This window comes from Taudactylus pleione, unplaced genomic scaffold, assembly GCF_031769625.1.
Source record: "Taudactylus pleione unplaced genomic scaffold, aTauple2 ptg000567l, whole genome shotgun sequence".
NCBI classification, from domain to species: Eukaryota; Metazoa; Chordata; class Amphibia; order Anura; family Myobatrachidae; genus Taudactylus; species Taudactylus pleione.
The window spans coordinates 1207111-1233385 of NW_028284969.1; the positions used below are offsets into that span (position 1 = coordinate 1207111).

The window sequence follows — 26275 nt, forward strand, 5'->3', positions numbered from 1 at the left end:
CTGTGGTGGATTGTTTTCTATTGAATGTACTTGTGAGTTGGTTTGATTGGTTATTGCTAATACATTACTAATATGGAAAACATTTGTAAAGAGAAATAACTGCCCTGTGTTTGTGCCGCTGTTCTGTTGGTTACTTAGCTTAGCCAGCAGCCTTTGGCCTATGTTGGTGAACGTATTGTGGAAATGGGATTGTATTGCCGGTACCTGTATAGCCACCGGTTCAAATCCCGACAGTGGCTGGCCGAAGGGAGGAAATCCCGACAGCGGAGATAAGTACAGCTAACCCTCCCCTCTCCCCCCCAACCCTCCTTTAGGGTTGCCTAACCCTAAGCTCCCCCCTGGTGCCTAACCTGCACCCTAAACCTAACCCCCCCAGGGGGTGCCTAAACATAACCCTCCCGGGGGGTGCCTAACCCTAACCCCCCCTAGTGGTGCCTAAGCCTACCCCCCCTTTCCCCTCCCCTAACCCTCCCGGAGGTTGCCTAACCCTAAGTCCCCCCAGGGTGCCCTAAACCTAGCCCGTGGCTAAGAGGACAGGTCCCCGTACTTACCTCGTTCTGGCCCGCGTTATTCTGCATTCCGGTGTTGGGATTATGACAGGCGTCGGTATCTTGACACCTGTCATAAATCCCTAGCCGGTATTCCGGCATCGGGATTGTGACTGGCCACCAGTTACATAACTACATCCCATATTGTGTGAGGTTGTCAAAATGTAGTGGAAATTACTGGAAATTAATGTTATTAAGGTTAATAATACTGTAGGAGCAAAAAATGGCCCAAATTATGTGATTTCAGCTGGTTTTATGATTTTTCTGAAAAAATACAGATATAAAAACCAAAACCAAAACAAGCAAGGATGGTTTTGCAAAACTGAATCCAGATCCAAAACCTTGAAGGAGATACAGTTCTAAAACCAAAGCCAAAATACGGGGGTCGGCACACATCCCTATTATAAATATTTACAAAAGAACTAGATGGGTTCTAAAAGCATTAGTGGCTTCTCTGTCCTTCCTTTTTTGAAGCCAGTTTCTTAGGTTAGCTTGAAAATTTGTAGTCTGGAGACAAAGATATGCTTCCCAATTTTGTACTGTTATCCAACTGTGAGCAGGACTAAATGAGGAAGGGTTCACTTACCGGAGGACCAGGCTTTTTGGTGTCCTTAACCGTCTCTGTGAGTGAAGCAGGTGGAGCTGTGAGTCCAGTGCGCATAGTAGGAGAGGGTGGATACCACGGGTACCACTTAAAACAGTAAAAGATAGACCAAGCACTCTAAAACAGACAATATACTGTTGGAAACAATGTCTGATTCTAATGGACAGCTGCTATCAAGAATATAGGTATATGCCTCTACCTATATAAGCCAGAGAAAAGCAAGAAACATAGACAGCGCAAATTAGACAGAATTTATTTATATATAAGAATATGTGTAATAAAAAAGTATACATATATATTTTAAATGAAACCAAGCTAAAAATACAATGATATAAAAAAGATGAGTTTAAACCGGCCAGTAATTCCACTCATTAAAAATGGCAAGCTAAACAGCATACATATAATGTTACAACATGTATATACCTTTGCACCTAAAAAGCACTTAATATATCTGCTATCAATAATAAAACAAAACTATATTGAACCTATGTAACTTAATTATGTTTTAAAATGACACAGGTAAATTGTTGGTTCTAAGGAAACAAAATAGCAGTTTATACTGCAAAAACATTGTTGGTTATTGTGCCAACAGAATTAATGACAAGCATATATAAGTCATAAGCTCAGACTCTGTAGATGCAGAATCGATGTTAGTTCTTGCCCAAAGCAAATTGTTAGTATAAAAGTTTTTATAAGAACTTAATTGGTATATTTGCAAAGGGGTTAATAGCAGGCATGCATATGTCCAGGCTTATATCTTGTTATTGCAAATTAAATGTTAGTTTTGCACCCAAGATGTATTAGTGAGCAGTCCATCAAGCAAATGGTAAAAGCTTTCAAATCCCTCCTTTGTGAAGTCAGGAGCCGGTGGGATTTCTCCCTTGAATAAGTTGGAAACACGGCTTATTTTAATTGTCCTGTACTCGCTATACTCCCGGGAGGTAATTGAGTGGTATTTACCAGCTAGTTTTAGAATTATTATTAGCATTTATTTATATGGCGCCACAAGTGTTCCGCAGCGCCTTACAAAGTACAAAAACAAATTGTATACAAGTGACTTACAGAACAATACAATACAGGACATGGATAATATATATTGCTACATTAGTGACCATATCACCCAGATAAGCAACAGAGCATAAGCAACCAAGTGTTAGGTGCCCTAGTGGTGAGTAAGAAGTAGATGACACTATAGTAAGGAGAAGCACAAGAGGGTAGATGGCCCTGCTCGTGAGAGCTTACATTCTAAAAAGGTGGGGGAAGACAAACTGGGTTGACACAGATGGGGTAGATGGGGACGAATGAGCATGTAGCAAGGAGTTAGAATGATAGCTGGAAGGCTTTGATGAAGTAGTGGGTTTTGAGAGCCCGTTTGAAGGATTGCAAACAGGTGGAGAGTCTGATGCAGAGTGGGAGAGAGTTCCAGAGGTGGGGAGCAGTGCGGGCAAAATCTTGGAGGCGGGAGTGTGGGAGGAAGTAATCAGCTGGCATGAAAGGCAGCGTGCATTAGTTGAGCGAAGAGGGCGGAGAGGAGCGTATAGATCTTTACGCGTTTCTCCGCCTCCTTTGAATTCAGCGGCTTCCTCATCTTCTCCTTTGTGGCACCACTGCCAAGAGTTGCCTATTCTCGGTGAAACACATGCTATGTGGGTGTCTCCTTGGATAAGTTACTATGGACTCTATTTACTACAATCCGCATTAAAATGCAGATTGTAGTGTGATATCAGCGACTGAATTTGCATTGCGAATTCAGGCGATATCACGGGGATTTTTTAAAAATCCTTTGCAGGGACAGAGCTTGTGATAAATCTCTGTCCCTACGAATCTCCTTCGCAGCCTTATCACGGTATTTTTCAGAAAAAATACAGTGACAAGCTGCCGTGCATGTGCCGACTGGCTTCCGCCCCCCTCCCCCCGCGCGATCGCAACACCCCCGTGTGGCCCCCCCGCGATCCCACCCCCATGACCCCCACTGTTAGCTTCACTTACCTTCGGTGATCGGGGCACCGATGATGTCCTCCACACCCTTTTTCACTTTATTTTAGTAAAAAATTATGTGAATAAATAGAGCCCTTTGTATCTAATATGAATACCAATGTATGTTGTGTTGCCCGTTTTGGAGGCGGGCAGGGGGGGTGGCTGGCCAAACAGAGGCGTTCTCTTAGGAACGCCCGCCTTTTGGTGGCGGCCCCACTGACTGACGAGTGATGTCAGTGGTGAGCTTCCGGCTCTATTAAGAGCCAGAAGCTCACTGGGGCTTGCGGGAATGAGTCCCTACCGCAAGGGTCTCGTCGCAAGCCCCGATGGTCGCGATGATCTAGACCATCGCTATCATCACCTGGCCACTCGCAATAGCTGTGGATGGTCACCTATAGCTATGTGAGCGGCCAGGTGGCCGCACAAAAAAAAAATGCCCTGATTCAGAGCGAGCGATCTCTCAGAGCATCCGGCTCTGAATCAGGCCCTGATTGCTCTATATTGGCGATGGGCGCCACCACCTTTATTTATGTTGTACCAGTGTTCATCAACATTCCTAGGGTCACTGGCCTTGGTGCTGATTCTGTGATACATATCAATTGGGAAAAAGTGATTTTACAGTTTTCGAATAGTAAGAAATATATGAGCTTTGGAATGTGAAGCCTATAGGAGTTTTTACACTGTAAACATTTCATTTATACACCATAACAGAGAAATTGTTAAATATTCCTGCCCATTCCCAGCTCGGGGCAGGGACCGTAGTGAGAGCAATCAATTCTCCACATTGTTACAGCCCAAAGCTCTTCCACGGCATGCAGCAACGTATAAATGAATGCATATATTTCTTCCTAGTATGGGAAGCTCAGAAAACCAAGATCTCTTCAACAATGGACAAATATCTCTTTAGCTGAATCTTTTTGCGTTATCCTGACAGGATAGAGAAGAAAACATACAAAGAAATCTTAAGAAAATCCATTTCCTGCCGTCTGTTTAAGGCCCCGCGGATAAAACAAAAGTCATTTCAGCGTCAGGGAGGATTCAGTGCACCATGCAGCTCCTTGACCTCAAATCCTGACAGATCAGAGAGGGTGGATTGTCTCTTAAGTCACATCTCCTGCATTGTACAGAGTAGTTTGAAAATAAAAGCATGTTTGTTTACAGAAACGTCTCTACTTAATACCGTTAGATCTCAAGGAAACTCAACAGGCTGACATATGTATCATTAAAGCACACCAGGATTATTCTTTTTTGAAACATAAAATAAACTTCAGATATCTTTTCTGGGTGATATTAGTAGTGCCGTAGCTCTTTTAATGTGAATATAATTTAAATTGGGCAATTATCTCATCAGATTCTAAAGCACCTTGGCGCGCTCCCCATCCTCCATATGTACTGCTCCCCAGTGTCATGCGGTGAGGTAAATGTCTGGGGAGGCACTGGCTAGTATCAGAGCCAGATGTACACATACATATATTATTATTATTGTTATTATTATTATCATTTATTTATATGGCGCCACAAGAGTTCCACAGTGCCTTACAAAGTACATAAGCAAACAAGTAACCAGTGACTTACAATACAATACAAAGCAGGACATGGACATGTATAATAAACATTGCTATATTAGCGACCTTTACGCCCACATAAGCAGCCGAGTGTTGGTAGCCCTAGTGGGGAGTAAGAGATAAATTAAATTATATATGAACTCAAGGGTTCATGTGGGCATTATACAAAGGTGCAGCAGTATATACAAGTAGTGCTGGAAATTTGGTGTGTTTTGATCAGGCATATGTGGAAAAGACAGGCAGGGGAGGCAGTGCCTCACCTCTCACACTTTTTACTCCAGAGTTTTGACTATAAAAATTATTAGAATAATACAAATAAGCTATTTATAATATTTTCTTTAATGTTTTCTTATCATTTTTAAAGTCAAAACTCTGGAGTATACTGAAGTATGACAGGAAAGGTTCTGCCTCACCTGACCGCACATCACTGCTGCTTCCTCATTAAATCCAGCAGGAGACTACACTAGTTAGACTGACATTTCAAACAACAACAAAATATCCCCAGCCCTACGTACAATGAGTCTGATGCTGAATTGGCCCCATCAGCACTCAAATATTAAGCTCTAAAAGCTGCTTGTAAAAATAATGTATTTGTACTTATATGCTGAGGTGTTTGCATGGCAAGGTGCATCCAATTCTGCATCAGTATTATAAGCGCCAGGTTTACATCAGACACCCACTCACACAGCCAGGTCATAAGCGTCAGGACATTTTATGTTGTTGCAAAAAAATGCATTCACTGTTCAGTTTGATTTAAATAAATGAAAATCTAGAATAAATTGAGAAAAAATTATTATTGTATGTGAATGAAAATATAAGAAAGCCTTATTTTTAAAATATGCCCACAGAATCATGCCACTGTCAACTTAGAGATGAGTTCTCAATCAGCTCTTCAGAAACAGCTTGCTAGTGAAGGCAATTGTCATCATGATCAGTGTGTGTTTACACCAGTTCTCATGCACGTGCAAATTATACAGCTACTGAGCTACGGAGGGGGCAGCTGGAATGTCGGCAGGTATGGTGGTAGTGCTGTAATGTGGATGGGCTGTATGGCAGTGCTGTAATGTGGAGGGTCTGTGCAGTAGTGTTGTAATGTGTAGTAGCTGTGTGGTAATGCTGTAATGTGGAGGGGATGCGGTCAGTATCCCGACCACGGTGATTCCGGCCCTCAGAATGCCGCACAAGAATCCAGACACTTGTCAGAATCCTGGCACTGGCATCCTGACCACCGGAATCTCGAAGGTCAGTTGCCAGTTTAGGGTGAGGGTTAGCATTAAAGTTAGGCACTAAGGGGGGAGGGTTAGGTTTAAGCACTAGGGGGGAGGTTAGGGTCATCCACCGAGGATGGAGAGTTAGGGTAGGGAGAGGGTGAGCGCCGGCATCCTGTACCCATGCCATGTGGATGATTGTGGTAGTGCTGAGACATGGAGTTGTTTTGTGGTAGTCCTGTGTAATGTGGAGGGACTGTGTGGTAGTGCTGTAATGTGGAGGGGTTGTGCGGTAATGCTGTAATGTGTAGGGGTTGTGCGGTAGTGTTGTAATGTATAGGGGTTGTGCGGTAGTGTTGTAATGTGGAGAGGTTGTGTGGTAGTGCCATAATGTGGAGGGACTGTAATGTGAATGGGAATTGATGAAGTAATTGTGGGTGAGGGGAGTATTTGAGTTTAATATTGGCACTGGTTGGTGATCCTAAGATGTTTATTGACTGCTAGGTCTTCTGATTATGGTGGGTAGTTGTGAGATTTACTCGTATTCATGTTGCTCTGGGAAGGGGGAGTCAAATGCCATTGACATTGGTAGGTTGCAGGATGATGACCTAACACTGTCTAAAGTGCCAGGTAGAGCCCTTGCATTCTCCAATCTGGCAGCATGGTGGCATCCACTGGCTAAACCTACAAGATGCGTCTACTCTAGGATTAAATTCCCAAATCACCCCTGCCTACTCGTAGGTTAATTAGCTGCTTACAAATGAACAACAATAAGAGAGAACTCAGATATTAAACTTCACAAAGTTCAGAGACTCTAAAAGCGCTACATAATATGATGGCACTAAACAAATAACCCGTAACAGTAACAACTCACTACTGACTGGAAACCTTCAGCTTTTGTTTTTGAATGTGTTGGTCTTTGCATGACACAATGTAGCACAGTTTAAAATTTGAGCAGACCCACAGTAATAACAACATTGAGGGATTCAATTATTTGGAGTGTAAATAACAAAAAGTCTGAGATTAAAACAACAACTTGAACAGAATGTTCTAAAAAAAAAGAAAAATTAACAATAGTACAGTTAGACTTTTTAGCACAAAAATGGTCTCTCAGATAACTATTAGCCCAATGTGGTGAATACTGAAGTGCAGGTATTTAGTGCATTAAATATACATTGAAACATAAAATAAGGTATATTTGCAATTAGTTTTGATTACCTCTGTGGCTCATGTTACCTGCTGCAGAGTCCTACTGAGATGATCATGGGACTAGAAAACCATGCCGGGAGGCAGCACGGAATGAGACAACTGTAAGGTGTAATATAATTAAATACATGCATTGGTGTGGAGACTGGGAGTACAGCCTAAGCAAGGCTGGTGCAAGCCCTGGGGCACTACTACCGAAGATGGGATCTGTGAACCCTTAGATGGCATACCCAGAATAACAATAACAAGGAGGAGGAGCTGCAGCAATAGTTTGACATGTAAGAAACTGCTGGATGCTTCTCCTGTATGTCAGCGGATGGAGCTACTTGTGTGTCTGCTTTTAAGTACTGTTCATTTACTTTTTGAGGTTTTTTTGTTGTGAAGACTACAAAAATACTAATAACAGTTTATCTCAGCCATTCTTTTTTTGGAATGGGTTCGGTTACTATATACAGTATATTGTAATAACTGTTAGATCCAACTGCGACAAACAAATCATTTCAACTAAAACACAGAAAAGTCAAAATATATTTTAATTGGCCGAAAATGCCTGCAGACTTCCATTGCGTATTCAAATCTGCTAATTAATAGAACTAGCAGAAGATAAGTTAATAGAGGCCAAATTGTGTCCGCATGCTTCATTTTGCATTGTGTTTCCCCAGAGCCATTGAAGCCCTTTATGGAACAGGTTAATCAGATGCGTTAAGTTTAATCACATTGCATAACGCCAATCTTAGCTAATGCGCTGCACAGGGCCTAGGGCAGAATGTAGCGTACACCCAGCGAGGTTCATTCCAGGGAATAGTGTCAGAGGTCTGAGATTATTTCAATGCTCAGAGGCTGTGATTTCAGATTAAGCCACATGGGGCTTTGGTTGAATTTCCATTACTGACAATTGACAAAATAATAATAGGTCATGAAATACATATGATATAATATTATTATTAGGAGAAGAGTAACATGGTCTTAAATATTTTAGAAATTTGCTAATTGCCCACCATTGCAAAGTGTTAGGCTGTTAGGTGACAGATACATGTGCACTTGTATTACATGTTTTAGGGCCTGCTAAGCTACCTAAACACGTACATTACAAGAAAATAAAATGTTATTGCCATGTAACAGTAGTTCTCAATATTACAACACTGATTTTTAAGGTGCTACAAAATGTTTTCAGCACCGTACACAGAATATACCTAGCCATAGCACAGTGTCATTTGACATATCAGTTGACAGGGAAAATTTATATATTTAGGAACAACATACAGCAATACAAAATAGCAGACTAGGCAGGACAAGGACACTGGGTGAGGTCAGGGCAATTCCCTTTTAGGGCAAGCAGTGGTACTGTAAGTCACAGGAAGGGAAGGCAGCTCGGCACATGATGAACCTGTACACAAGGTACAGTATGGGTGAGCATACAGTATCAGAGTCAATGAATGGATTTGGAGACTAAAGCATAGGAGCACAGAGCAATGTTGAATTGCTCCAGTGGCTTTGTATCCACTGCTGCTGCTTGCAGTGATATGGGTACTCAATTATCGAGGGCCGCCCGTCCCCCGATAATTTGCGTAATGAGTGGACCTTACAGAGTGGAGAGACCTAACAAAGAACTTACATTTAGAAATCACAGTGTTTCTCAACAGGTCTCTGACCTGTTCTCCAGGCAGTGAGAGACTGACTACAAACACTGACTAACTTTTATCAGCATCTCACAGGTGGCCTGCAAATCAAGGCTACTAATCAGCTTCTGTCTACCAGAAGCTAAAAACCTGGGTCATTATATATATATATATATATATAGTTAAAGTCAAATAATTGGATGAAGTTGTTTCCAACTATTATCCAACGTAACTGTTGTCTGTTTGAAAAACATGCGACTAGCATGCTACGGCGTGGAGAGGTGTATTTAACCACATCACATGTGAACGCATTTTTACACACATGTACATACACGTTCACTTATAAAATAGTTCCAACACACAGTTGTTTATAATCAGGGTTAATAGAGTTATTAGTTAATATAATAATAATGTAAAATATACTTTATGGAGACCTAAGGTTTAGGATACAGAGGACATATCATGTTTGGTATCATTCTACTCCCCGTTGTATTCGCAGAGATCCGTTCCTATAGGCCAGGAGATCGCACCTTGCGTATGCAAGTTATGGATGATAGGGAATTAATGATCAGAATGTTATTGTTTGTATAATGTAATAGACCAGTTTGAACTTTCGGAGGGAAGACACATAAGCGGCAGTTGAAGATCTGCCCCCCACCCTTTGTGGGCATCGTTTGAACTGACCTATGGGCCTGATTCAGAGCCGCTCGTAAGCGGCCGCTCATTCGCTCCGAGCGATGTTTGCCCAACTGCGCATGCGTAAGGATCGTTATACGCATGCGCAAACCAGTCAGTGCGGTCGAAATTCATGTGCTCGCAAAATAGCGAATGCCTGATAATTTGAGTGACAAGAGGAGGCGTATGTGGGTGGTAACAGGGGAAGGTGTGTGAAAACGGGGAGTGGAGATCAGAACGCAGGCGTGCTTAAAGGTCAAAACGGGCGTTTTATGGGTGTGCATAATTAAAACAGCAGCGTCATTGACCACGTCACTGGGTTACTTATTTTATAGCCAGAACTGCTCGCAAGATTGTGGTAGCAAAAACCAACCACAAGAATAGCGAGCAGTTCATACGCTGGTCGATGTACTCGATTAATCTAATAAATAGCGGACATGACGTAGGATGCGAGCGGCCAGGGGGCGTTTTTATCCAAAAAGCAACCGCAAGTTTTGTTCGCTCGTTCAGACCTAGAGGCGTGAACAGACCGCAAAGAGCGAACGGTTCATTTGAATAGCCACCCCTATTTTCTGGACGAGCGAGCGCTAATTGTGTCCGTCTCTGAATCAGGCCCTATGTCCTGCATTACACCAGACTGACCTGAAGCCTGAATCAATGGAAACATGCCAAATCTCCTCCTTTGTTCTCTTTGTAACATGAACTGTATATATATCTGAGCTCTGGGTCTAGCAAGCAGTCTCCTTTGTGTGACCACAGAATTCAGGATTGAATGGCTGTTTGCTGGATCCAGAGCGCCTGCATATGTATCGGCTGCACTTATTGCATTAATTGTTAATCTGATATCTTTTATTATCAAATCTCTGTGCTTTGGAACCACACTATTGATATTGGAAAGCAATCATTGAACAGCGACTAAACGAACGTAATATATATATATATATATATATATATATATATATATATCCCCTTGAAACATTTTTCAGTGTTTTTGTCACTACATATATATATTTTTCAATTAAACGGACATTGCAACTACATTATTTCCTCATCATTTTTGCACAAAAAACAACAATATTTATCCATACAGTCTATAGGCTCTGCAACAAAGCCCAGCAGATTTTGAGCTTATCGTGCTTAAAAGTGACATAGGTAAAGAACTACTTTTATATGAGGAAATGCCCACACATTGCTACTGGGAAACTGATAAACAATAAAGTTAGATAAATAGGCTCTGAGAGGAGTGTACAGTAGGGGAGCAACAATAGAAATTGCAGTGGCAGCAGACCTGTACAAGTGTCATAAAATATGGGTCTTTCTCAGGGGGTCCCCGGCTAGAGCTGCACTCCCCAGCCCTAGCTGCTGCTGCCACCCTCCCATGGCAGGGCCAGTCCGGTGATCGTGATTGGTCTTGGCCTGTCTGTGCCTGCGCCGCTGCAGTAATCAGCAGGATACAGGCATTGATCCTGGAGATCATGTGACCTGGCCGGTCCCTTAATGATGGTGGCTGCACGAGTATTCAAGCTCAGTTTTTGACACTAAAGTTGATAAAGACGCCGCAGAGCATCAAAACGCGTCCCAGTGTCTGTTTACTACCCTGTGTGTCCCACCTCACCTATTCAGCGTTATTCCCGGGATCCATCTTTCGCTGTTAGGTCTGTGTGTTGTACATAGGGTAAGTTAATTTCATGTTTTTATACTACAATAAATCTTGGCATTTTAGTTACTCGCTGTGACTTTACGGGCCCTATATTATATATTTTTTTCTTGGGCTTGGTGAATTTGATCCATGTGAGAAACCAGTGGATCTGTCTCTGTGAAAGAGGACCGTTTAAAGAAACTGCTATGTACCTGTATCCTGCATTTTATATGTAAGCTTACATGTAAGCGCCATTTGGTCTCATCACGGTGTTGGTGTATCTGTATGGACGTTTTGGACACCCTCTCAAGATTTACTGCTGTCCTGGGTTGGGACCTATATCACCTCCTCATCCATTTCTGACACCTGAGGTGTACTACATCTCTAAAAACATTTATTGTCTGACAACAGAACATTTTTTTTCTTCTTTTTTTATTTACATATGGACTCATTGAGATACATTTGGAATCTGTGGAAAAGGTTCATTATCCTGAACATCTCATTAGCGCGGATTTGTAAGGTCACTTTTTATGTTTTATGTCTGTATTTGTAAGTTGGTGACTTATATATTGACCTTCTCTGCTGCTATATGAGGCAGCGCCTGATGTTGTGATATTCTTTTTGTATATCAGATTGTCCAAAATGACCTGAGTTGCTGCGAACAGGCATCGTATTGCTGCACGACAATGCCAGGCCACACTCAGCCAACCACACATGTGAGTTGTTATGGCACTGCCATTGGAAGGTACTGGACAGTCCCCCCTACAGCCCTGACCTGGCACCAAGTGATTTCCATTTTTTTGGACCATTGAAGAAGCACATGGGTAGAAAGCGTTTCGCAACCGATGGTGAAGTTCAATAAGCCATCATGTCCTGGCTTCAGGCACTAGAAACTGATTTCTTCTATGCCAGGATAGGTGCCTTGGTGTACCGTTGGACAGGGGCTGGCTGGCAACTTTTAGCCTGGGGGAAAATGCATGCAGGCGGCCCTGGCAGAGGAGTAGCGTTTAGCCAGGGTGCCCGAAAGAACGTGCGTGCTACGGCGCCCCCCCCTCAGGAGAGGACACCCTTATGCAGGCCTCGAGTAGTGCCCCCAGTAGTGATCCCCCCTATGCAGTGCCCCTTGTGCCCCCAGTAGTAAGCCCCTTATATAGTGCCCCCAGTAGTGGTAACCCTTATGCAGTGCCCCTTAAATAGTGGCCCCAGTTGTAGTCTTCCCCTATGCAGTACCCCCACTATTGCCCTTTATATAGAGTCCCCAGCAGTGGTCCCTTGATGCAGTGCCCCCAGTGGTAATCCCCTCCCCCCTATGTAGTGCCCCTAGTAGTAGTCCCCTCCCCCCTATGCAATGCCCCTAGTAGTAGTCCACTTGTAGTGCCCCTAGTAGTAGTCCCCCCCAGTAGTAGCCCCCCCTTGTAGTGCCCCCAGTAGTAGTAGTCCCCCCCTTGTAGTGCCCCAGTAGTAGTATTCCCCCCTCCTTGTAGTGCCCCCAGTAGTAGTAGTCCCCCCCCTTGTAGCGCCCCCAGTAGTAGTATTCCCCCCTCCTTGTAGTGCCCCCAGTAGTAGTAGTCCCCCCCCTTGTAGCGCCCCCAGTAGTAGTAGTCCCCCCCTTTGTAGTGCCCCCAGTAGTGGTCTCCTCCTTATAGTGCCAGACACCCCGCAGTAGACACACATAATATAAAAAAAAAAAAAAAACACTTACCTGACACCCGCTCCTGCTTCAGGTCCCGCCGCCGAGATCAGCTCCTCCGTCCGCCGCTTTACATTATGGGAGTGACGCGTCATGGGAGTGATGCGTCACTCCCATTACCCACTGTGGGAGCCGGAAGATGTCCGGCTCTGGCAGTGGGAGCAGCAGCCGATGAGAGTCTATCAGACTCTCATTGGCTGCTGATCACAACAAACACACAGCTGCCGGAGGCGGAGGCTGTGTGTTTGTCACTTGTGTAGCGCTGACCGAACTCCGTCCGGTCAGCGCTACACACGCAGTGCAGTCTGTGTCACAGTGACACAGACTGCCCGCGGCCCGCATGCCGCTGCGGCCCGGGGGGCATATGGCACCCTGCCCCCCGGCCCAGCCCGCCACTGCCGTTGGAACAAATGCTTAGGCAAGTATGAGGAATAATAATCTGTACCAAGGCCATATTGTTGATTACACATACTGTATATATACGAGTTGAATGAATTTACACAATGAGAGGTCTTGTTACCTTATTTATTGAATCACCCTCGTACTATAGGAGCATCACTGCTCTTTAGATAATTTGGGGGGCAGTCAGAGGAGCAATAATAAATACAAAAAAATACAAAAAAGGAGCACAATATTATATCATATTATATTGAAGGGGCACGTTATTATGCTGTACAATAATTAATGGATTTTACTTTATATTAATATCATGAGGAAAATAATAATTAAAAACATCATTGAGAGACACTATATTATTTATTTAAGAGAGCACTACATGTATTATTTAATTGGGGCATCGCACTTATTTTTTTATTTAATGGAGACATTTTATGATTTAATTATATTACTTTAATGGCACACACAAAAATATCGAGTTATTTTTTTAACGTCTACAAAATAAACGTACTGTAATGACAGCGCAGCATGTGGACGAAAGGGAAGAGGATTTTTACTCCAAGCTGCAGCTGGATTACACCAATGTGGCTGCTTTTATTCTAGATATGGAATCTAATGTGCATCACTGATGAGTAGGTGCGGCAGTCTGGAGGTCAAATCCGCCAGCGGTCCGGTGTGAGGTACAGCGATTTCAAACCACAGCAAAAAAAAAGGTATTTTGTAAATTGACCCTCAAGTAGTAGTAGCGCACATCTCCTATGTTGGGAGGACTGCGCATGTGCACGAGGTGTACTGCGCATGTGTAGCACTCTGTCTGCTAGTTCGCTCGCAGAGCATCACAGCCGCAGCCTGATTGACAGGCTGCGGCGTTTAGGAGGCGGAGCAGAAACGTTCCAGGGCAGCGTTCCCGGAAACAGCGGCGTGTCGCCCTAGTTTTCTGGGAGGGATGAGGCCAGGGTCTGCATGCTCGCAAGCTGCCAGGACCTGGTCAGGCTGCGGTAAGCTTCAGCTACCGCAGCCTGGCCAAAGGGACAACAATCGCTGCCGATGGTTGCGATTGTTCCGATGGTGATCCCGGGCTGCAACCTAGGTTGCATCGCTGGGATCACACAGATGCAGCAAGAAGGTCTCTGACACCTCCTTCTGCATTTGCATTTTAAACTGAGCAGCTGCACACAGTCGCTTGTGTGCAGCTGTTCAATTCCATCCATCTCTGAATCAGGCCCTTTGGGGTAAATTTACTAAGGTGCGGGTTTTTAGAAGTGGAGATGTTGCCCATAGCAACCAATCAGATTCTAGCTATTATCTTCTATAAGGTGCAAGATAAATGTTAAATAGAATCTGATTGGTTGCTATGGGCAACGTCTCCACTTCTAAAAACCTGCACCTTAGTAAATTTACCCCTTTGTCTTTATTGAAGTTACAGAGGGTTGGTAAGTGGTGAGCAAAACGTCCTGTAAATGGAATGGGAATGAAACATTTAGAAAACAGACACATCTCTACATTACACAGCAAGGCCTGAGGAGCGTGTTGTTATCTGTATTTCAGCTAACATATAAATATGGTTTGAAAGAATGTGTAGAAGATTAACACCTAGGGGCTATCACTGGGGAAGCTAGATGCACATACACACACAATGCGGATAATTCATGATTGCCATGATTGCAGGAGAAAACACAATATGCTGCTTATCCACATAAAGTCCCAAAGGAATGCAACTGGAGTCTGCTATACAGTATCTATAACTCCGGCAACATCTGTATAAACAATATCCCATTGTTTCTGCAGGTAAAATATAGCTGAAAATAAAAAATCAATGTTAAAAAAAAATCGATGTTAAATGTGGAAGCAATATTTCCTTCTGCTAGTTTATGCTGCAGTACCTCTATTAAAGTATTTGATAACCAGCTGCAACCACATAGTGGGGGTCATTTTGACTAGGACACAAGGTTATATTACTTTCTCACATTAATAAATTATCCTAATCCATATTTAGCCTTTGTTATGATAGGAAGAACACTAAGTCAGGGCCTTGGAAGAGCAATAATGTGCTCTGGACTGCCCTCCCCCCTTACACATGTGAAGTCATGATATCACAATGAGGAGGTGGGCTACTGGCAACAGGAAAAAATGGAGGTGCAGGGTGCCATTCACAGAAAAAATTGTATCTTTTGTATATTGTGTGCCTTAGTCAGAGGTGCAAGCAACACAGATGTTAATGCAGTTGAGCATCTGCTTGCTACTGCGCATGTGCAAAATAGTGTATACCCCTATGGCGCATGCGTTCCGAGGAGTGTGCACTGTTGCGTATGGGAGAATTGGCATTAGGAACAGCAAGGCAAACCAAGGTAACTCTTATTGCATTTATATATTATCAATAATTTGGAGTTGTGCACATGAGATTTGTCTGTTTCGGTGACCGGGAGCATGTCTGAATGGAATGTAAAAAAAGTCTGTCTCAGGGGTGTGGTACGGGAGTATCAGGGGCATGTCAGTGAAAGTGGCCTCATTCTCAGACACAGAGCCACAGACACAGAGTCAGATGAATTTCAGAAGGAGACTCTGCATCTGACATAAGCTGGTTCAAGGGTCGATGGTGTGCCAATAGCGGAAGGTTTAGAACCACCTGCGGAGCTGCACCATCCACGGGCACTGGAAGTGGGCGCCCCAGGGCTGTCACAGTCCGACACTTGCTAGTACACAAGAGAGTGGCTGAAACTACAGTAGCATTTGTATAATATCACTGCTGCGACTCCACAAATAAATGCAATCAGGGCTGCAATAGCAGGCACCTCTGACACAGGTCCTGTACCTCATGATAATGTTAAATGCTGAGAAGAAATGTGCAAAATCTGAAAAATTGACTAATTGAAATGCATTAGAGAATAAGGAACAATGAAAAAAAAAGGATAGATTCTGGGGATCCTGAAAATGAAGGATTGCTTAGCAGTGATTTGGCCTCTACTAGGTGGGTGAAATAACTGTGCAGCACTGTACTGTAGAATGCTTATGTGTCCTTGTTGTTTTGCTAGAACAGTCCGAGTCTGGGGTGTGATTTATAAACTCTAAATTCTTCACAGTTTTTTCTGATTTCCCCCCCAAAATATGGAATGGGTGCCAAGGTGGGTTAGATCCATTAGTGTATCTATAATGGGTGCAAAATGTGAAGTCCACACGGACTCCTAGGTCAAGGGGCCCCCACACCGCACACCCTGCACCCATATAATTATATTCACCTCTCTGGAGTCATGCTTCAGCGCTGCAGCAGCAGAAATCATTGGGAAGATGGTGCAGGCACCATGTTCCCAGAGACCTACGCAGTAGACATTGACAGAGTTTAATACACTGTAGAGAGGAGAGAGCCCACATGGAGGCTCCACATGGGACCCATCCTTTCTTAAACCTCCCCTGGTCAGAGGGCGCAGAGACACAGTAAAATAGCACTTGACTTCTCCAAAAGATAGCCTTGAATCACTATAAGTATGTTCAATTGGTCTCTTCTTATGATGCTTTAATTCCCATGGTAATACACAATGAGCGTAACTAAAACACACTTCCCTTCTGACACTGTTTATGTGTGAAATATAAACAAGTGTCAGAGGTACTTTAGAATGATTCTTTGTTTTTCAAGAGGTACAATAAGTGCTTTTTCTACACTTTACTTTCTCTTTTATGAATCAGTTTTCACTTATTTTTCTACACTTCTTTCTCCATAATCGTTATTTCACTCATTGCTTATGTTTAATATATTGTTATGTTTTCTATATTTCACTATGGATTTATCTCATTGTTGGCCATAAATTTGGTAAACACAGATTATTTAATGAGTTCCTCCTTGAATAATTTTAATACCAGTAACCTCCTTTCTACTTGTCTCTATTTACGATTATTCTATCATTTGAGTCCTCTTAGTTCAGCATCATTTGCTGCAAGCTTTCTCTACTGTAAAATAGGAATTTAAAAGTTTTGATTAGAAAGTATTAGGGCAGGAAGTGTGAATATTCACTTTGCGGGACTTCAAACAGTCTTCATTAAGTTTCATTTCTAGGAGAAAAGTTTCCAGTCTTTGTAGTTTGAAATCTGTTGTAAAGATTTAATAAAAATTCCCTTTAAATCCACTTCCATTATTGGTTACATTAGAAGCTTCTAGATGGAGCCTCTTGGCACTATTGACAGATGCCTACAAGTTGGTAGGTGCATAGCAAATGTGAACAAGCTGGTTAGTCCGCACTTTGATTCCAAACCAGAGTAACTGTTAGTATTTGTAGGGATGATTACTCAAGAGCCTAGTCTTGCACAGTCTTGAGGGCAGAAATGTAAGTCTAAGAGTTGTGTGGCAGCCTCTGGGCTGAGTAGAAGCCTTGAGGGTTGGAAACCTTGGCTTGATGCGGCCTTTGGGCCAAAATGCAGCCTTTGGGCTGAGTAGCAGGCTTTAGGCTGTGTAGCAGCCTTAATGGCTGGAAACCTCGGCTTGGTGTGGCCTTTGGGCCAAGGAGCAGCCTTTGGGCTGTGTAGTAGCTTTGAGGGCTAGTAACCTTCACTTGATGTGGCCTTTGGGCCAAGGAGCAGCCTCTGGGCTGATTGACCTGGCAAGGTGACGCTGAGGTGTGCTAAGTGCTGCCAGGTTGACACTAGCGGCAGTACACAAGATTGACACTAGCCACTGGATTGCGCACTCTGGACACTGAGTGTGGTCTGTGCCGCCTGGATGACACAAACAGCAGAAGGTGGTAATGCAGACCATGCTGCCAGGATGACTCAAGCGGCAAGTAGTATAAATGCAGACCATGCCACCTAGATGACACAAACAGCTGGAACAATAAAGCTGACTGGATACTGGGAACTCGACTGAGTACTGGAGACTATGCCAGAACCAGAAACACGTGGAACGCTATCACCGGCATCGGAGCAGTGTTCACACAGGGATGAAATAGAGACAGGAACCAATCACGGTCAATCCCAGCATGATGGAGAAAAGATAAGAGGAGTTTCAGTGCACCTTCGTCCGGCGTTCACCTCGTCCTGAGGATGCAGTTCGGCGGCTTGTGACAGTTACAGGATACAGGTAATAAAAGATAAATATTGTAAAGCCATACAACACAGTGACTGGCGTGGGCACATGCAGACCCTTTTATAGAGCCAACTAAACAAGTCTTGCATCTGCAGTCTATACAGCCTTACCTTTAAGTTTGGTGAAGAACATTCACTCAGACATGTGATGTTTATGCAGACTGATGAGTCATGCATACAGTTAAGAAACAGCTTGTAGCATTTAACCATTTACCTACATGTCAACAGACACAATCCGTAATACTAAAATATTTAATGATTATGATGAATTGTTATAGCGAAGGGATGAGGACAGGAACAAAAACAAAACAGTATGGCACCGTCAGGCACTACAGCTAGTGACCTCATGAATGGCTGGTCTAAAATACTAGTTATTTGTGTAAAAGTTATGAACGTTCCACATATCTAAGTTTTGCATTCTTTCTACCCTAGTGGGTAACCTTTGAGTTATAGATTACCAGACATAATACATGCATATCAATTGATAGTATCCACAGGTATAGTATGTATCCCCACAAGTGGATGCTGGCATCTTGCTTACAAATGTATATTACTATTAAGTTGCTGCTAGAATTCCTCTATTATCAGTTGCCACTTCTAAAGCCTCTCCTTCTATGTGGTTCAATGTAAAAAATTCCATGCTGTTGCCATATCCTTTAAGGGTTCTCTCGATCCTCCAAACCTGCCATAATCGGATCTAAAGTACAAGTAGCCCATCTGTCCTTTTTTGTCCTTTGTGGATGGTCCAAAACATGTATTTGAACATATCCTGATATTCCCTACAATATTATACAATATTTAGCACTGATTTTCCTCATGGGCTGTCATTAGAACATTGTTAGTTATGGGTCCCAAGCGGTATGTCACTAGACTCCAACAAACATGAAAAGAATGATACGTGAATCATCTCACCCTTGGCAGGGGAACTATAACATCTTACTACTTCCAGAGCAATGCCCTAGATGCCTGTGACCGAGCTTCCATGATCGATTGCCAGGCACTAAACCACTTGGTGCATTGTATGTTAGTATAGACACCAGTGCTCTGTCATTTTGTCTAATTACAAATAACGTATTTGCCTCATCTTCTCAGGAGCAACAGGAATTTTGGTTCAGGGAGAATGGGATGGAGCAGTACAACAGTAAGCCAGTAATGATTAATCTCATTACAATGTGTAAGCCTCACTATAGCAGCTGTCAATGGGCAAAAATGGGTGAAAGTGAATATCTGGACTCTCTTACCTACATATTTGTCTTGACACATTGAGCCCTTGGAACCTTGTACATTGCCTCATCCATCATACAGTGTTTGTGTAGCAGCAAGGATTCACATGATAGTGCAAGTGCCAAATTGTTTATTTGTCATTGAATACAGTTAAGGATGGGATCACATATATTCTGACAAATGAGAGAATGCTAGCTATTTTACAGAACAATATACTGTACAAGGCTTTAATAACATACTGTATGTCAGCCTTTAAGCTTTATGTGTGACAATGCATTGAAGGCTCTGTATATATTTTATAACTAATTATTTGCTTTTTACAATAGTAGTGAATTAATGTTATGCGCTTACCATATAGCCTGTCACATGTGAGTTTTACTCCACACACTCTGCCATAATCTGCAATTTATGTAAAAAATTAGGCTTAAAGTTAAAGATTGGATTTACAGTTAAGAAAAGCTTAAAATGCAGATAAATCTATCTATCACTAATAAGGCATACCTCCCAACTGTGCCACAGTCCCAACTGAGTTTTGGGAGGTATGTAAATATAGGCTGATGTTGATAATAACTGACAACAATACAGTACCTATTTGCTTCTGATTGGATGGTCCAGCTGGTACCACTTCCTGTATAGCTTGTGGCTATGATACAGCATTGAGCATACAATTGTTTGTGTGACTTTTTGCAGTCAAGCCATTCTGCAGAGAAATTTAAATTTCTTTATTACACCGAGAGCGTGTGTGTTCAGTGTTGGACTGGTATGTAAATAGCCCATGGGGCAATACAGTAGTAGGGGCCCATGCTTAAGGGGCATTGTCTTCCACCAGAGGGTGTATGGCCAGCCATCACAGATGCTTGGCTCACCATTAGGCAAATCTTGGTGTAGTTTCTATAGAAGTGAACCGAGCCCCCATGCTGATCAGTGGTCCTGCTCCAGCAGGTAACTGACCATCTAGTAGAGCAACAATCTATAATTTGAGGTCTGGAACTTGACCCTTATGGATAGGGGTGGGCCGACAGACATTGCAGCCCACTGGGGATTTCCCCTGTACCCCTGTGGGCCAGTCCAACCCTGTGTGTGTATCCCTAGCAAAGAAACTGTCAGAAAATGTTTGGCTCTTAGGAAATTTCATTACAATTAGGTTTTATTCGGTGTATATGATTGTTAGGATTAATGTGCAGCTATTGACACTCTTTAGATTAGAACTGTAAACCTATTACTCTGCCTTGTAAAGTATTTAATTGTTTTTCCCCTTAGATATTTTGTGCTTTATTAAAACAGCATGCCAGAATTATTCCAGTAAGTTTTGTTTTCTCCTCTGATTATAATAGCCATGAATATTTTCATTTGCAAAGCTATCATATGTATTTTTATGATACCCTGGTGAAAATACAGAGCTTGTACTGAAACGTGTCAAGGTGTTTGTTCAACACATCTCTACACTGATATCCTGCAGTTTTTATCACTGCTAAGACAATTACTTTTGAATCTACCTCCAAGTTATTTCAGTCCACTTTACATTACTGGCACAGCACAGACATTTTCAGCAATTTACATCTCCAGCGAATACTGTCTACCACATATACAACTAAAGACGGCTATATATGGGAGAACATTTGGAGTTAATCTGAGCCCATTGTCTGGTATCACGCACTTCTCCATCAGCTTGGACCTACTTTCAGGACTTTGTCACAACGACAAAGGATCAACCTTTCTTCCACAGAGTTCCGAGGACAAATACAGGAATTGTATTGTATTATAAATACATATATATGCTGTAAGCCGGGAGTGACATCCATGCATTGTGCTATATATATATATATATATATATATATATAATAACAACATAAAAAGTCCAACTTGCGCAGTAGTTCCTTTGACAAAAGTCCTGACATGCACTTCTTTTTAAATGTAGTGCAGCTGCATTCTAGCTCCCAGCCATGAGACAGATGTTTCCAAAATATGCAAATAAAAGGAGAGCGCACTCGTGAAATAAAAAATAGACACTCACTTTACTTACTTCAAAGCCCACATTCATTTAGATTTAAAACAGCAATATCAGCCACAAACAGTCCTCTGACTCCTGATGATATCCGTCAGCTGAAGTTAGGGACGACTTCCCACGGACCACGTTCGGCTCTGGAAACAGCGGGTGACGTAACACACGTCCGTGTCATAGGCCTCTACTAATGCGTTTCGTCACTGTAGGACTTCGTCAGGAGGTGTGGCTAACATCTGTCAGTGTATATATACTAGCACTCACTAATTCTTCAAGTAAGTGTTCAATTATAATAAATGAATATAATTACAATAAATAAATACAGCGTTAATATACCTAAATGAAATATAAAAGACAAAATCATTCTTAATATCATATAACAGTAAAAAGTATATCATATAACAAAATTAGAGGCTTATTCACATATCCCAAAGCTACATGTTTTAAGAGGTTCATATCAGAGTGTTAATCAATCAGCACACACTGATGTTAATTGTTGGAAAAGAAGCAGTCTATCGTTATCTGTAATTAGACAACGCTCCATTAGGGACTTAACATTATGCTCTATAACAATCTAGCTGTCCAATAACACATTTAATAAATTATTTGCTTACACTCCTATGTGCACTCCTGTACAGAATATAAAACACATAAATTCATTTATAATATCATAAATCACAAATGTTACATTATAGAGAGAAATCCGATACAAACACTTTCAGCTTCCTTCAAAAATCAATACTATAATAGAAACAACTTCCTTAGATCGTGTAGTGCATATGTTGACCAATTTAACAATAAAGATCGCTTTAGTTGTAAAGAACAGTAAACTGGGACATCAACTTCTACATGCTGCATCACACAGGTGCGCACCATATCAGCGGCATGGAAGGGATAATATCCAACAGCAACCATGTCACAAAGGTGCCATCCAGCCATGCTAGCTATGCAGAAAAGGCACAATGTCACAGCCCTTGTTTAAACCACCAGTTGCAAAAGTATTTGGGGTATAGATCCAAAAGGTTTCATGTTTGGATAACTGTAACAGAATGTCACCTTTTCTGTCATCTAACTTAACCTGTTCTATAGCCTTGAATTTGAAATGACCCAACTTAGTCACAGCACGATAAAAAATGTTGGGGGGGCACTATGATTTAGAACACTATTCAGAATATTTCTGGTCTGCTCCAGATTTCTTTGTTTTGTCGACATAGCATTTTCCGCACCCACATTCCAACATATAAATGACATGTTAGCTGACACAGCTAAGTTTCCCTTTTATTTTCCAAGACTTACTATTTATTAACTATGTTCGAAAATAGTTTATTCTCTTTATTGTCATATTTGCACACTTTACATTTATTGCAAAAAAAAAAATCCCATTGATACTTACCAAATACTTACCAAATTCCAGCATGACTCTAAAGGGGCTTTTGCCATTATGACTACCACGGTCAGTTGCTAACAGTTGCATCGTACTTCCCTATTGGTTGCGTCCTGTTCATCTACATACGCATGGATTATTACCAGCCAACCTTCCACTGGATATATTATTTCCAGCTTGGATGCTACTTGGATTAGCCCTAACCAAGTCTGAACACTGCTGATCATCTAATTTTTCCATGGTTACCTTCTCTCACATTCGCCTTCAACATGTTTCCTTCTCAAACCTACTGCTGTGGAACCCAATCCCACACCAAGTAATACTTTCTACCAGCCTCACCAGCTTCAACATTCTTTCAAAACACATCTTTTTATTATAGCCTACTCCCCCTCCTCCTGATTCCCACTTAACTATCTGCCTTTGACCTGGTCCTCCTCTTCCCAGTTGAACCTCAAACTATTCATCCAGGGCTGGCTCTAGGGGTGTTCGACCTGAGCGGTCACACAGGGGCGCCACCCATAGAGGGTGCACCCCTCCCCAACATCCCAATTTCAGCGGGACATTACTGTCTCGCTGTTCCACCCATGGGCCGAAGTGGCCCAAGGGTGGTTAAATCAGGAGGTTGGGGACCCCCCACTGCCGCATCTTTGCAGCGGTACCGGACCCGGATATTCTGAATGGATGCTGTGCGCATGTGCGTGGCATCCATTCAGTGACGGGAGAGGGCTGGGGGAAGCCCAGCTAGTGAGGCTCCTCCCAGCCTGACGCTATTTGGAGGCAGACACGCCTCCTAATAACATCACATAGGGGGTGTGACCCCCATTTTTGGAGCCACGCGCGAAGATAGGGTGCGCTGGAGGGGCCGGCACAGGGTGCTCTGACCCCTGGAGCCGGCCCTGTGTTCATCCCTCCCCTTAGTATGTAAGTTCTCATGGGCAGGGCCCTCTTTGATCTTGTGCTCCCATTAGCTCTATCCATGCCACCTGTGCTCTTTGTCTTTTGTCTCCAAGTCCTCTACTCTAATACTGTATGCCTGCTCTTAAGTTTGGTACAGACTGCCTATCCCTCTCTGTGACCTACTATTGCTTGAGTATCCCTACACTCACACCTTGTCCTACCCAGTCTTTCATATTGCATTGTGTATTTTTCCTAGGATATGTAAATTTACAGTACATTGTATTGAACTTATGATACGTCAAGTTATACTGTTACTATCTATATTTCTTGTATGGTACTGCGGATACTTTGTAGTGCCTTAGATATAATAGATAATAACAATAATAATTGGGATGTCAGCCAATGAAGTACCAGACTGGTTCATGTAATTATAGGCATTCTGCAGATTGTGCTGACTGACTTAGAGCTTATGATGAGCATCTGTATAGCTGACTTACTGTAATTGTTGGCTGTGTTCAATTTCTGTGCATCTGGATTACTTCAGGCCCAGCAGCTGAGATGGCAGGAATGTTCCAGACTTCTTTCATTAAATCAGGCACTATGGGAATTCCTGTCGCAGATCAATCAGTTTATTCATTTATCATTTGGATGAGGAATGCCTTGTGTCAATAAAACTGTATTTGTACAGTATAACATTGCTCATTTTCAACATGTCACGTGGCCAGTGGAGGATACTCATGTAGTGCTGGCACCGCCGAGAAGAACTTAATAAATTTTTCGAAATTGGAAACTTTTTCATTCCATCAATGTACATTGGAGGTAACTCTCCTTATCTGTGGCATTGTTGCCAAATTTCTAGAGAGTGCCTATGACTCATAGTGCCCATGACATTGTTATGAGGCAATCAGTCATAGGATCATAGAGGCAAGGTGCAGATGACCTTAGCTCCCTATACTAAATCCAGTCACAGATTTACAGTACAAAGTATTTTACACATGCCTTACTGCCCCCCCCTTCCTCAATACCCACATCCCTTCCCCTCATTGACTTTTTAAAAAAGTTATAACAACGCTTACCTCCTCCTCACTAGCAAGGTTGCAGCCTAGATGTATCAATGTCCAATCCAGAATGCTGTGCAGGCTCCACTGCAGGACAAATACAGAATTTCTGGGGTAAGTGTCCAAGTGTTAGGTTTAAACTGGAGCATTAAAAAAAGTAAACTAGGCCCAATAAGCTGGCAGCATACACTTTTCTGTGATGATTTGTTTGAGGTATTATGAACTTGTTTAAAGTCAGTGTTAAATTCCTGTGTACCTATACGATGCAAATGGGGGCAATATAATCCACACGATGTGCAGCCAGGCGTAACGGCAATGTCTGGCTGTGCACCTTACTGCCTATTGCAGTAAACAATCTTCGCAAATTTTCCTAAACCTCAGTGGGTTGCAGGGAAAATTTGTGAAGACAGTGGCCATAAAGGAGAGTCTTTGCCTGATTGTTATGGAGGCACATCGCTGCCATGTAGAGCAATTGAATTTGCCCCATATATGCTGAAATGCCACTTGACGTGTCTTTAGATGCACCATCGGTTACACCATCGAAACTTGCACCTGCTCTATGGCTGGTGCAGATTCTCTGTCTCAGTACGGCCTCCAATGTGAGCAGCTGTGCTGGTTCATGGAAATACGAGGGACCCCCACATATTTTCTTCCTTGTATTTTCTGAACCAGGACTAGCTCCAAGTCTGGTGCTCTTTATGCTTAGGGAGGGGGGATTAATGTAACCATTTAATGGCTTTATTACACTCAGAAGCATGCACAGATCGTACTGATCTGTGCATGCTTCTGCTATACACACTGCTCAGTAGGGGCCTGTTTTTAACTTCTATTATGACCCAAGTTTGCTCCATTTATGATCGTATTAGCAGACATGAATCTTGGTAAATGTCCGTGTTGTATTCCTGTCTAAGGAAAATACTTGAGAGTTTGGACATTAGTGTATTTACTTCCATTTGTGTTTTCACCCATCTTTTTTAGAGCGATTTGTGTTTTGTCACCCGTGTTTGCCTTTAGTGAATCGCAGTGTCTGAAGAACAGGGCAAACTCGTCCGTGAATGGCATCTCGGACAGAAACAATACTTAGTAAATTTACCCCTTAGTGTTACTGTAGATACCCCACAGGACACCTTCAGAGATCTTGTGGAGTCTATGCCTTGACAGGTCAGAATTGTTTTGGAGGCACGATGGGGACCTACACAATATTAGGCAGGTGATTTTAATGTTATGGCTGATGGGTGTGTGTCTGACATTTTTATTTCTAGAATATTTTTATTCATATTATTTTCAAAAATCTAAATATTTTCTTTTCATCTCTTGCTGTTTTGCTGAACACAGTTTGGACAGTTTCAAATTAAGTGAATATGTTAATATTACCCAGTGTGATTAATGTGATGCATTAGTGTGGCAGTGACATCTGCGACAAATACCTACAAAGGTGTTAATAATCATTATTTATTATAGTCATTTAGTAATAAAAATGTTCCAAATAGAGCTAAAAAAACAATTAATCTGG

General features: G+C 42.4%; 1 long non-coding RNA gene across 4 annotated transcripts in view; it reads right to left on the bottom strand.

Annotated features, from left to right (window-relative positions):
• Positions 1 to 26275, bottom strand: part of LOC148481736 (uncharacterized) — a 167744-nt gene that overhangs the window by 97876 nt on the left and 43593 nt on the right. For 2 of the 4 annotated variants that reach the window (XR_015871847.1, XR_015871846.1), the window contains exons 2-3: positions 24781 to 24849; positions 24202 to 24314 (exon numbers count right to left, since the gene is read on the bottom strand). This is a non-coding gene — a long non-coding RNA (uncharacterized LOC148481736). Of the gene's footprint in view, positions 1 to 21436; positions 21760 to 24201; positions 24315 to 24780; positions 24850 to 26275 lie in introns of those variants that run through there. The other 2 variants (XR_015871845.1, XR_015871844.1) reach the window with 2 other exon arrangements.